The following is a 12,073-nucleotide window of genomic DNA, read 5'->3' as shown; positions in this document are numbered from 1 at the left end:
AGTATTTATCATTGGCAGTATGTAAAAATGCTGCAAAATGATCATGAAAAGCAGACTAACTTTGAGTGAATTTAATCACTGCTTTAAAATTCTCCACAGATGACTCATCCTTGATGCCTTGGTACCATATAAGCTCCTGAGCTTCTGAAGCTTTCTGAACCTTCAGAAAAACGTGAGTAGAAGGCCCAGTTTCTGTCATTGAGTGAAAGGGGCTCAAGGTAAAAATAATCCTCAGTTGTTAAATGAAGAGTTATTTTTTTAAACATCTGAGTTTGTAGTTGATTTGTACTCAGTAACTTGTTACTATAGAAACTGCTTCTTGGTGCCGTTGAGGTAAGAGGCAGGACTTGGACACTGGGCCAAATTGAGGACAGGGACAGGGTGGAAGCAGCTTTCCATAAGATATTCCCACCAGTGTGGCATGTCAGTTTACCGTTGCCATGGCAACACCCAGAAGTTACTGCCCTTTTCCCTGGCAGTGACCTGACAACCCCAAAGTTACCAAGTTTTGCCTAGAAATGTCTGCATATCTGCTGTGCAATTTGCATGAAATTAAAGGAGGATGTAAATATGACCACAGAATTGCCTTTGCGCCGCTTGCTACTCTGGATACACTGCCTGCAGGGTAGCCCTGCTCCGCAAGGAGCAGCACCTCTGCTGCTGCTGTACGCTGCTGCTCTCAATAAAAGTTGCTGTCTAACACCACTGACTCACCCTGGAATTATTTCCTGGGCGAAGCCAAGAACCCTCCTGGAGTAAGCCCTGATCCGGGGGCTCGTTTGCCCTGCAACACTGGCTTTCCTTCTTGCTGTCATCTGAACTGGGTCTTCTTTCTATATGGTGCAGTTTTTCTTGCATGAAAAGAAGAGGTTTTAAACCCTTATTTTAGAGAGAAGAATCACTCTGTGAATAGGATGCAAACTGAACATGGATGCTGCCTGGGCAGAGGCATGAATATGTAGCCCCAGTACACAGTCTGCACAGAACTCAGTGGATGTCCACATTCACTGTCAAGTGGGTCACAGAGGCCTTTTTCACCGCTCCACAATGCTTTTGTTTGGGGCCTTCCACACCCTCATCTTTGACAATTACTGGCCTGAGGCTGCCCCAGGGACCTAAAATGGCAAGTAGGCCCACTGATTCCAAATGTCTTAATTCTGAAAAGCATTGATCTGAATATCTATGGGAGAGAGTGAGGGGCCTGCTATTGTAGAGGAGGTGATCTCTCTTGGAGCAATGGTAATTTTTCTGAATAGTGAAATCCAACATGACTTTGCAAATGACCACTGGTGAGTGTGAGTCTTCAATCAGGATGCCTCTTTGGTGGTGTGTCAGCATGCAATTGTCTTGAAAGTCCTCAGGGGGAGGCACAATCGGTATGGTTCCCCGTCGGGCCTGATAACTCTCCAAGGCCTCCCTGGGGTGCGGTGCCCATGCCAAGAAGGCACTGCAGCAATTAAAGAAGGTTTTCTCCCTGAGCTCTGGGGTATATTTATCTTCAAGCTAATGTTACAGTTGGTGCTTCCTTTTGCCAAGCTTCATAACAACTGGGCCTCCTATTCCTTCACAGCCTCATGACAGTGAGAGGAGGGCTCAAAAAAAAAATCTTCCTTCTGGTAAGAAGGGAAGAGTGCTAGTTGAATATCCATTAGATTCAATAAGTCAGCCTCATTTCAAAGGCATCTTGACCTATTGTGGGTCCTGCTGAAGCTGTGACCTAGAAGAGATGCTGGGCCTTTTGTCTCCACAGACTGGTGGGAGGAAGCCTGAGCGGCCGGGATGATGCCCTGCTGGACAATGGGGAGCATTGACGAAGTGCTCCCATTTATTGGCTGAGCGACTGCATCAGTCATTCATTCACAGGCACAAGGTCTAAATTGCAGAACCAATTAACAGCACTAATAGCCGTTGCCTGAATTAATCTTTGAGACAAAAGGGAGGAGAAGTGGAAGTGCTATTAGCAAATCAAGCTGTACCATCCCTGCTTTATTGCGGAAATCTCAGTGTCTGTATGTGGCTATTGTGCACTGACTGCAATTACAGCCCTCATTTAAAAATGATTAAGTGGTTATAATTATTTTTCAATTAAAACTTATATCTTCCATTTATGCAACATTTCAGACTTCAATTAAACTTCTTTTTAAAAGTGCCACTGAACCAAAAGATTCCTGTTGTCTTTCACCAGGAAACCCTAAACTCAATCCAGATAGGATTTTGATTTCCAGCCTTTGGAATTAGTTATATTAAATTTAGATATTGTGATGAAAGTTAACAAGTGATAAAATTTGCAGTGCCTGCAGGAAGTGCCTGCAGGAAGTGACTGTCACCATCTCCACCACCATGGGTGTTGAGGAGAGAGACAGTTCTAGGCCCTTTTTGGTCAGGCCTGAGAAATTTGTGACCTTGTCATCGTAAGGTAACATCACTAGAAAAGCTGCTGCCTGAGGCCCAATATTTAGAATAGCACCCTCAGCTGTGGTCTTGTGACAGTAATGAGTTACTGTAAGAAACGTGTGACATTTCAAGCAATTTGATTTGTTTAAAAGGTAGATCAGTTTCAGGATTTTCCTCGTAAACCCATCTTATTTGCCTTTAATGTTCTTTCTTGAGGAGGAGAGAATGGAATTGACAGGAATGATGCATAAACCATGGCTTATTTTATCTTGCTGCCACCCATAATCAGAACAGGTTCTTGGGACGATGACCCTCATGGAGACATCACAGTTGTGTGTGGTGTTGGAGAAAAGAACTGGGAATCTTTAGGATCTGGAGGTTTCATCAGGACTGTTTTATGGAGCCCTGCTCACCAGCTTTAGTGAGCACCAGGGTTGTGAAAGCAATTCTTGGGTTCAGACAGTGGAAGGTATTAGTTGTTATCTTGATACTGGCCAACCTTGGACTTCTATTTTAACTGGTTATTCTGAGTTAATGACTGCAATGTTGTTCTGTACTGTTGAAGGAGCACATATTTCATGTAATGAGTTTTAGAATCACACAATTAAAAGAAATCATTTATAATTCTTGTTCCTTAGTAACAAAGTCCTGGTTTCTCTGGCCTGATTATAGCACTAGTAAGGAAAATTATGTCTAAGGAAATGGAAGACAATGGTAGTCATGAAGTCTTGAGCCTGTACTATGGACCAGATGTTGTCCAAGTAACTCAGAAAAACTTATGGCCCCTCCTTGCAAGGAAGAGATGTACTATGGCAATTTATTTTTCCCTTTTAAAAAATTAAATAAAATATGTCACCTGTTATTGTTTATTTCTCCATAGTACCTTTAATTTTTATGCTTATACAATATGTTAACTGTAGAAGAATAGAAAATTTGGGAAATAAACCTAAGCAAAAAATCAAATCAAATCAAATTACCTCTGACCAGTGTTGAAGATTTCATGTAATACCTTCTACTATAAAAAAGTTATTTCTCATTAAAGTTAGATCCCCTGAGCATCTGATCAGCCTATAGCCACAGGACAGATGAGCTGTGTGTTATCCTTCCGTGTGAATTGTAGCCAGGGTCAGGGGAAAGTACTCAGGCGTCTACTGAATTCTATGTGTTGGGTAGGTCGGGAGTGTGCAGGACAAAGAAACCTATGAGAACCTCTGGATTCAGAGGAAAGTGAGGAATTGTACTTGGTGCAGACCAGCACCAGAAACAAGAATGGTAGTCAAGACCCAGCAGCAAGTGGGTTACTGGGTCAAGAGACTGGATTTTTTTTTTTCCCTTAATCTATAGGCCATGCAGGGCTGGCAGCAGAGCAAATAGGGCCTTGAAGACTTGGAGAAGCTGAAATATTTGGAAGTGCATATTTCCCTGTTAATATTTTTGGGAAAGCTTAATCACTATTTTTGGTTTTTGCATGTATACCTACCTTTTAAAAATGTCTCTACTATTTCCTACTGAACTGACCAGTTTACATCAGTTATTTTATAGCTTATATAACAGACTTACAATGTAGATGCTTTACAAGCTAAATTTTCAGATGGGAGTAGAGATGTTCTTCAGAGAGGCTAAGAATCTTGCCCCTGGTTACATATCTAAGATGTGGCAGAGCTGGATTTACTTGTCTGTCTTAGCAGCAGTACCACTCTTCCTTAATGATAATGACTTTATAGAAAAGCAGACACGTGGTAGGACAAGGACGTCCCTCCCCAGTCTCGCCCCATGGTTCCTTCTGTCCCCACCCATGCACCTGTTACTTTTCTTCAAAACAGTTGTTCATTTTCTTTTTTTCAACTCTTCTCTCTGAATTTAAGGATGAGCTTATCACATTCCATAAATAAGACCCCTCTTGGGATATTGATTGGATATTGATTGGAAAAACATTAAACTTATAGGTTACTTTGGAAAAGACTTGACATCTTTATGAGATTAAGTCTTTCTGTCTGTGAATGTGGAGTATCTCTATTTATTCAGATCTTCTTACATATGCCTTAATAATATTTAATAATTTGTTTTCCTGCAAAGCACATCTATTTATTACAAGGCTCCTTACAGATTTTTACAGGTTTGTATTGTGAATGGGATTTTTCTCTATTATCTTTTTCAATTGATTATTACTGTTGAATAGAACTTCAATTGATTTTTGTATATAAATTTTGTCTCTAGTGAGCTTGCTAAATTATCTTATTCACAAATGGAGACAATTTTGTTTCTTTTTTCAATTTTTGTATGTGTATTAGAAATGAATTGCTTGTATTCAATAAAACAGTGAATAGAAGCAATGATGTGAGCATTTTTTCCTTGTTCTTGTTTTAAAGAGACAACCTCTAATATTTCATTATTAAGTATATTATTTGTTTTAGGTTTTGATAAATGCTTGTTTTAGATTAAATAAATTATTTTCTCTTTATAATTTGCTAGAAGTTATTTTTAATTCTGAAAAGATTGACCTTCATCAGATCTTTCTTTGTAGTTATTGAGATGACTACATAGTTTTCCTTATTCAGTCTCATGCTGGGGCATATTATATTACTCTCCTTGCATTCCTGGGATATGCCCTACATTGTCACGATAAACTATTGAATTCAGTTTGGTGGTATTTTACCTTAAATTTTCCATCCAGTTTTATAAATGAGATCGACCTGTAATTTCTGCCCTCCCCGCCTTCCTCTTTCCCTTCTCTCCTTCCATGTCTTACTACTAAGGGTATGCTTACCCCCTCCATGAGTTGATTTTTATCTTTCCATCTTTTCCCATGCTTTGGAGCAGTTTGTGTGTCATCAAGATCATTTATTTGATGCACATTTACTGAGTGCTGACTATGTGCCAAGCCCTCTTCTAGTCATTAGGGATATAGCAATGGACAAGCAATGGTTCCGTTAACATTTAAAAGACTCTCCTGGCTTTGGGTCTTTGGAAGTGTGAAAGAGTCTTTTGATTTCCAGTTTAATTTCTTTCATGGTTTTTTGGTTTATTCAGCCTTTCTATTTTTCTTCAGTTTGTTTTTTAGATTTTTTCCTAGGAACTTTTCTAATATATATATTTACCAATGAATTGAGATGAATTATTTATAATATTAATGTATGATTTTTAATCTGTTCTGTAGCTGTAGCTTTGTCCCTTCCCCTCCACCCCATAGTATTGCTTATTTCTGCCTTTTCACTTGCTCAGTCTTGTTAAAGGCTTATCTATTTTATTATTGTTAAACTAGTTTTATTAGTTTTTGCAAGAAACCATATTTCAGCTCTCAATTTCTGCCCTTTACTATTTTTTATATTTCTTTCATAAACATTTCTGTTTCTAGCTTTTTGAAATGATCACATAATTAATTTATTTCCAACCTGTCAATTAAAAAGTACATCTCTCTATTATTCCCACTGAAAGAAACTAGGACTTCTAGAAGAATGGCTGAGTTAAGATCTGGGGCAGAAAATATACAAAATAAGCTGGGAACATCTGTCACAATAGATAACAAAGGAGCTATCAAAGACTACCAGGGTCATAACAATAGGACTCTGAAGCTTAATTAAAGAGGTTCATTCTCACTGGCCAAAAATGGGACAATATGACCATCAAAAAGAATAATATCTGCAGAGAATTGAAATACATCATGTATATTAAAATCCATGAGCCCATAATGATTCTAAAACTATCTCACATGGTAATCTTTGATATTAGGGTATTAACTCATTATTGTAAAACCTCTTACAAAGGAACAGGGTCGGTATTTATCCTGTTTTTCCTATTTAAACTTTTCCTAGGTATAACTAAGTAGTTGAGGGAAAGCTCTCTTTAGAATAAGTTTAGTCGATAAACAAAGAATGGTATGTTTAGGATACCATCCCTTCACAGTCCTCAATGAGTATGCGAAGGTAGGCAATAATCCTTAATGCCCACTAAAGCCTCCTGACTTGATGCATTGGGAAGTACACACCCTCACCTATGAAATATTATAGCCCAAAATTTAAACCTTGATTGAATCATATTTCAGCATCGAAATAATAGTGTATGGGAAGCACAGAAACCAAGGAACATGTGAAATGACCCCATGGGGATGGAACTAATAAAATCCAGACTATGGGGAATCCCACATCAAAAACAGCAGGCTTTTTCAACAAATAATTAGCAAGCAGAAAAAAAAAAGAGGGAGTAAAATCTATAGAGTAAAGGATACCTAAATGACATATAAGCCAAATACAATCACTGGACCTTGTTTGGAATCCTGATTTAAACACACTGTATAAAAATTATAAAGGAATTATTATTGGTTTTTAGTTGTGATGACAGAAGTGTTGTTTGGTTAAAAAAGAGAGATGCATATCTTTTAGAGATATATGCTAAAGTATTTATACCTAAAATGTATGACATAGTTTGCTTCAAAATATTCCAGGATGGTCAAATGTTGATAATGGTTGAAGCTGGATGATAGGTACATAAAGGCTCATTATACTCCCTTCTCTACTTTCATATATATATGAATTTTCCTATAATTAAAAAAATACATCTAAGATTTTAAATTAACCTCTCAGTAGTAATTCAGCTTTATTCTACAAGTTTTCTAAGTAGTACTTTTATTGTTTAGATCTAAACATTTTTTCATTTCCATTGTGAATTTCCTCTTTAAACAGTAAATTTAGTGATGTATTTGTATACATACACACACTTTACATATTTTAATGTTTATATTTTAAATGTTAACTGATTGTTCATTTCTGAGTTAATTGTATGAGATCAAACATTGTCTCAATTGCATTGATTTTATTCTTTGAAATTGCTTGAGACTTCTTTTGTTATCTAATGGTCAAGGGCAAGTTAAAAAATAATTTTTAAGGAAATACTGCATTTGAATTTGTAAAAAAAAATTTATTATCTATTTTGTGGATTCAAAATTCTTCTTTTTATCGATTAGATCAACTTGCTCACTTTGCTGTTCTTTATTACTGTAATCCCAGTACCTTGGGAAGCCGAGGCGGGCAGATCACCTGAGGTCGGGAGTTCAAGACTAGCCTGACCAACATGGAGAAACCCCATCTCTACTAAAAATACAAAATTAGAGCGGCATGATGGTGAAACTGGACCACTTCCTTACACCATATACAATGATTAACTCAAGATGGATTAAATATTTAAATATAAAATCACAAACTATAGAAACCCTAGAAGAAAATCTAGGCAATACCATTCAGGACACAGGCATGGGCACAGATTTCATAACAAAAACACCAAAAGCAATTGCAACCAAAGCAAAAATTGACAAATGGGATCTAATTAAACTAAAGAGCTTCTGCACAGCAAAACAAAACAAAACAAAACAAAAAACTGTCATCAGAGTGAACAGGCAACCTGCAGAATGGGAGAAAAGTTTTGCAATCTATCCATCTGACAAAGGTCTAATATCCAGAGTCTACAATGAATTTAAAGAAATTTACAAGGAAAAAAATCCAACCCCATTAAAAAGTGGACAAATGACATAAACATATACTTCTCAAAAGAAGATATTTATGCAGCCAATAAACATATGAAAAAAATCTCAACATCCCTGATCATTAGAGAAATGCAAATCAAAGCCACAATGAGATACCATCTTATGTTAGTCAGAATGGCGATTATTAAAAAGTCAAGAAGCAATAGATGCTGGCAAGGTTGCAGAGAAATAGGAATGTTTTTATATTATTGGTGGGAATGTAAATATGGAAGACAGTGGTGATTCCTCAAAAACCTAGAACCAGAAATACCATTTAACCCAGCAATCCCATCGCTGAGTTTATACCCAAAGGAATGAAAATCATGCTATTATAAAAATACATGCCCATGTATGTTCAATGCAGCACTCTTCACAATAGCAAAGACATGGAATCAACCCAAATGCCATCAATGATAGACTGAATAAAGGAAATGTGGTACACATATGCCGTGGAATACTATGCAGCCATAAAAAGGAATGAAATCATGTCCTTTGCAGAGACATGGATGGAGCTGGAAGCCATTATCCTCAGCAAACTAATACAGGAACATAAAACCAAACACCGAATGTTCTCACTTATTAAGTTGGAGCTGAACGATGAGAACACACAGACACAGGGAGGGGAACAACATACCCTGCGGCCTGTTGTTGTTGGGGTGGGGAGAGGGAGAGCATTAGAAAAATAACTAATGCATGCTGGGCTTAATATCTAGATGGTGGGTTGATAGGTACAGCAAATTACCATGGCACACGTTTATGTATGTAACAAACCTGCACTTCTTACACATGTACCCCGGAACTTAAAAAAAAATAAACTTAAATATTGTTTTTGATGCAATTAATATTACTTGCTTAGTTTTTCTTTTTTTTTATTTTGGGATGGGGTCTCACTCTCTCCTGGGCTGGGGTGCAGTGGCATGGTCTCAGCTCACTGTAACCTCTGCCTCTTGGGTTCAAGCGATTCTCCTGCCTCAGTCTCCTGAGTAGCTGGGATTACAGGCGCCCACCACTACACCAGGCTAATTTTCGGTACTTTTAGTAGAGACAGGATTTCCCCATGTTGGCCAGGCTGGTCTCAAACTCCTGACTTAGTGATTCGCCTGCCTCAGCCTCCCAAAGTGCTGGGATTACAGGCGTGAGCTAATATTTGTATGATACATCTTTTTGGATTCCTTTATTTTTCGTCTTTCTTTTGGTTTTATTTTAGGTTGATCTTTTAAAAAATTCTTATAATCTTTTTTTTTATTGCATTTTAGGTTTTGGGGTACATGTGAAGAACATGCAAGATTGTTGCATAGGTGCATACGTGGCAGTGTGATTTGCTGCCTTCCTCCCCTTCTCTTATAATCTTTATACTTTAATTGGTAAATGTAATCTGCTTACATGTATTGTGATTCTTGATATATTGGTGTTAACTCCATCATCTTATTTTGGGTTTATTTTCTGCCATCTGCAGATGCAGGTAGGCAAGCCACTTCAAGAAAAACCTGGTGAATTAACTCATGGAGAAAGATTTACGACGTGTGATTTAGGGTATGCCAGCCACTCATATAATTATATATGCTTGCCAACGTTTGTATTTTTTTAAAGAAATAAATCTATTTATTCTACTATGGGAAAGGGGGTAGAGGCAAAAGTTGACGGATGGAGGAAAATTGTTTTTTTCTCTGTTCCCTAAGGCAAATGATGGTTGGTAAATTACTGATGATGATTGTTAGGGTCAGTCAGCCCTTCGGCCAGAAGGTATTTGTTGAGAAATACGATGTTCTGGGCATTGTGTTGATGCAGGGATCTAGTGATGCACGAGATAATCAGTGTCCGTGTTTACATACAGAAAGTCAAGAAGGAAACGGTTATTAGCAAATAAGGCTCAAACTGGGCTCCCTGGGCTAGGAGTCACAGGTATCCAGACATAGAAGGGTATGATGAGCAGAATGTTGGCCCCTGGCTTTCACACTCTGGTGTTATGCCATGGAGTAAAATATAACTAAAGTTATTAATCAATGGACTTAAAATAGGGAGCTTATCCTGGATTATCCAGTTGAGTCTAATTTAATCATATGAGTCCCTAAAAGCAGAGAACTTTCTCTGGCTGGTGGCACAAGAGGAAGGCAGAAGTGGAAATCAGAAAGCAGAGTGAATTATTCGAAGCATGAAAAGAATTTTGTATGCTCTCTCTGTTTGAAGGTGAACATGGCCCTGTGACAATGGAAATGGGGACTTCAGTCCTACAACCACTAGGGACTGAATTCTGCTAACACCAGTGAGCTTGGAAGAGGACCCTGAGCTCCAGATGAGAATCAGAGTCCCTTGATTTTAGACCGGTGAGACCCTGAGTAGAGAATTCATCCACACTGTGCTGGACCTATTAATTTTCCAAACTTCTCTGTAAAATGCTCTGTTTGCAATTCTGCAAGCTACGGATGTCCCTTAGAGACTTTCAGTGCTTCCTGATGTCTGACTGGTGAAAGACAGTTTCTTTCCTGGATCCATTACCATGGGGAATTTCCAGCATAGGCCTAGGTTCAGATACTGTGGCTAAGGACATAATTTGGAATTTCTTTATTACTCATTGGCTGTTTGATTTTGGACAAGTTAACCTTTCAGAATCTTAGTTTTCATATCTGGAAGCTGAAGATATCAAATGCAGTGAGAATTAAATGAAGTCATGTAAAGTGCCTAGTACAATGATTTTAGGTAGAAGTTATGGTTATTAGTATCATTTCCAAAAACACTTTTTGAGGTTAACTCTAAGTTTTGCCCTAAGCCAAGCCCTGGGGCACTGCAACCAAGAACCCACTTTCGGGCAGGGGAGTAGCCTCTGGATCCATCTGCCTCCTAAGGACACACACTTTGTCAGGGTCCCTCTTCATTTAGCATGCAGGTAGCCATTGCCATCTAAATTTCACATCAGGAAGTTGATCTAAATAACTTTAGCCAGCAGTAGACTTTTTTAGGTACAAGTTGTCCAATGTGAGATCCTTAATCACCTGCTTTGAAGATGAGGATGGGGGCTCAGCTGCATGTAAAGACCTCTGTGGATCAATGTGCTTGCTTTAACATTGAGTTTTGTTGCTACTTTTTCCCTTCTGTCTTCGGATGCCAGTGAGGTACTTCTCCAGCATTAATAAGCACATAGCTAAACTCAAGTCCTAGGGTCAAGTGGGATTAAAATTCAGTGTCTTTTGGCTTCACTACTTGTGCACTTGCTGGGCTGGGCTGTACCAAGCAGACTGGAGCTACTTTGGCACAACATTGCCTCAAAGTGTTAGGAATAAACAGGCATGTGCCTGGCGAATGTTGACTCATGCTACCACCTTCCGTCTTTCTATCTCTCCTTGATGATGGAGTGTCTATGGTTCTGACAGATGCCACAGCACTGGGGGATGCATGGGCATAGTGCTACCCCCTCATGTCTGTGGAAAGCCAGCCCAGGACTTCCTCTTTATCTGATCTGGTGTGGATGCCTATGAGGTTGGAGCTCTCCGACAGTGGGGCATTTTATCAGAGGCTGCTTGATTCCCTGCCCCATCTCTAATTCTCCACCAGCCATGCCTTCTACAAATGCATGTGTCTCCTCTGGATGGGACACTGCTTCTCAGGCTTGTTGCTGGCAATCAGTGCCAGGCTCAGGGTAGATGTGGCATTGGCAAGAGGAATATGTGAGTCAGCAGAGCTCAGTGACTAGCCTTTAAACCAAGCTGGTGCCCTCAGGGTTTCTAAAGGTGTAGCTGAGCTGCTATCAAGAGGCAGGGTTTCCAAAGGTACAGCTGAGCTGCTATCAAGAGTTCTGTCAAATTGGGAAGAACATGCCAGCACTTGTTTCAATGTAAGTACATGCTCCTCATTGGGTCTTTGTCATGTTCTTCATTTGCACTGTAGAAATTCCTTCTTTTACCTTTAAACAACTTCAGAAATATTCTTCATAGAAAGGCACAGCTATTCTTGAAATTCTGACAGTTTTATAAAGACATAATTAGATTAATTGACTGTTCATACATGCCAGCTCCTTTTACATACTATCTCATTCAGTCCTTACAAATCCAGGTGAGACAGTGCTTATTCTCTCAGTTTACAGATGAAGAAACAGAAGCACAGAGGATTAAGTAAGCTGCTCAAAATGACACAGCTAGAAATTGAGGTGCAAAAAAATCAAGTCATGTG

General features: G+C 38.8%; 1 long non-coding RNA gene across 1 annotated transcript in view; it reads left to right on the top strand.

The window, feature by feature from the left end:
- The window catches only part of LOC135275881 (uncharacterized), a 92,250-nt gene extending 83,738 nt beyond the window's left edge, over positions 1-8,512 (top strand). The window contains exons 7-8 of the long non-coding RNA XR_010343457.1: positions 100-172; positions 7,398-8,512. This is a non-coding gene — a long non-coding RNA (uncharacterized LOC135275881). The remainder of the gene's footprint in view (positions 1-99; positions 173-7,397) is intronic.
- The last annotated feature ends 3,561 nt before the right edge of the window (positions 8,513-12,073 follow it).

This window comes from Aotus nancymaae, unplaced genomic scaffold (genome assembly GCF_030222135.1).
Source record: "Aotus nancymaae isolate 86718 unplaced genomic scaffold, 86718_ANA_hifiasm-v0.15.2.pri h1tg000019l, whole genome shotgun sequence".
Classification (NCBI taxonomy): Eukaryota; Metazoa; Chordata; class Mammalia; order Primates; family Aotidae; genus Aotus; species Aotus nancymaae.
This window is presented reverse-complemented; position numbering and strand designations above follow the sequence as displayed.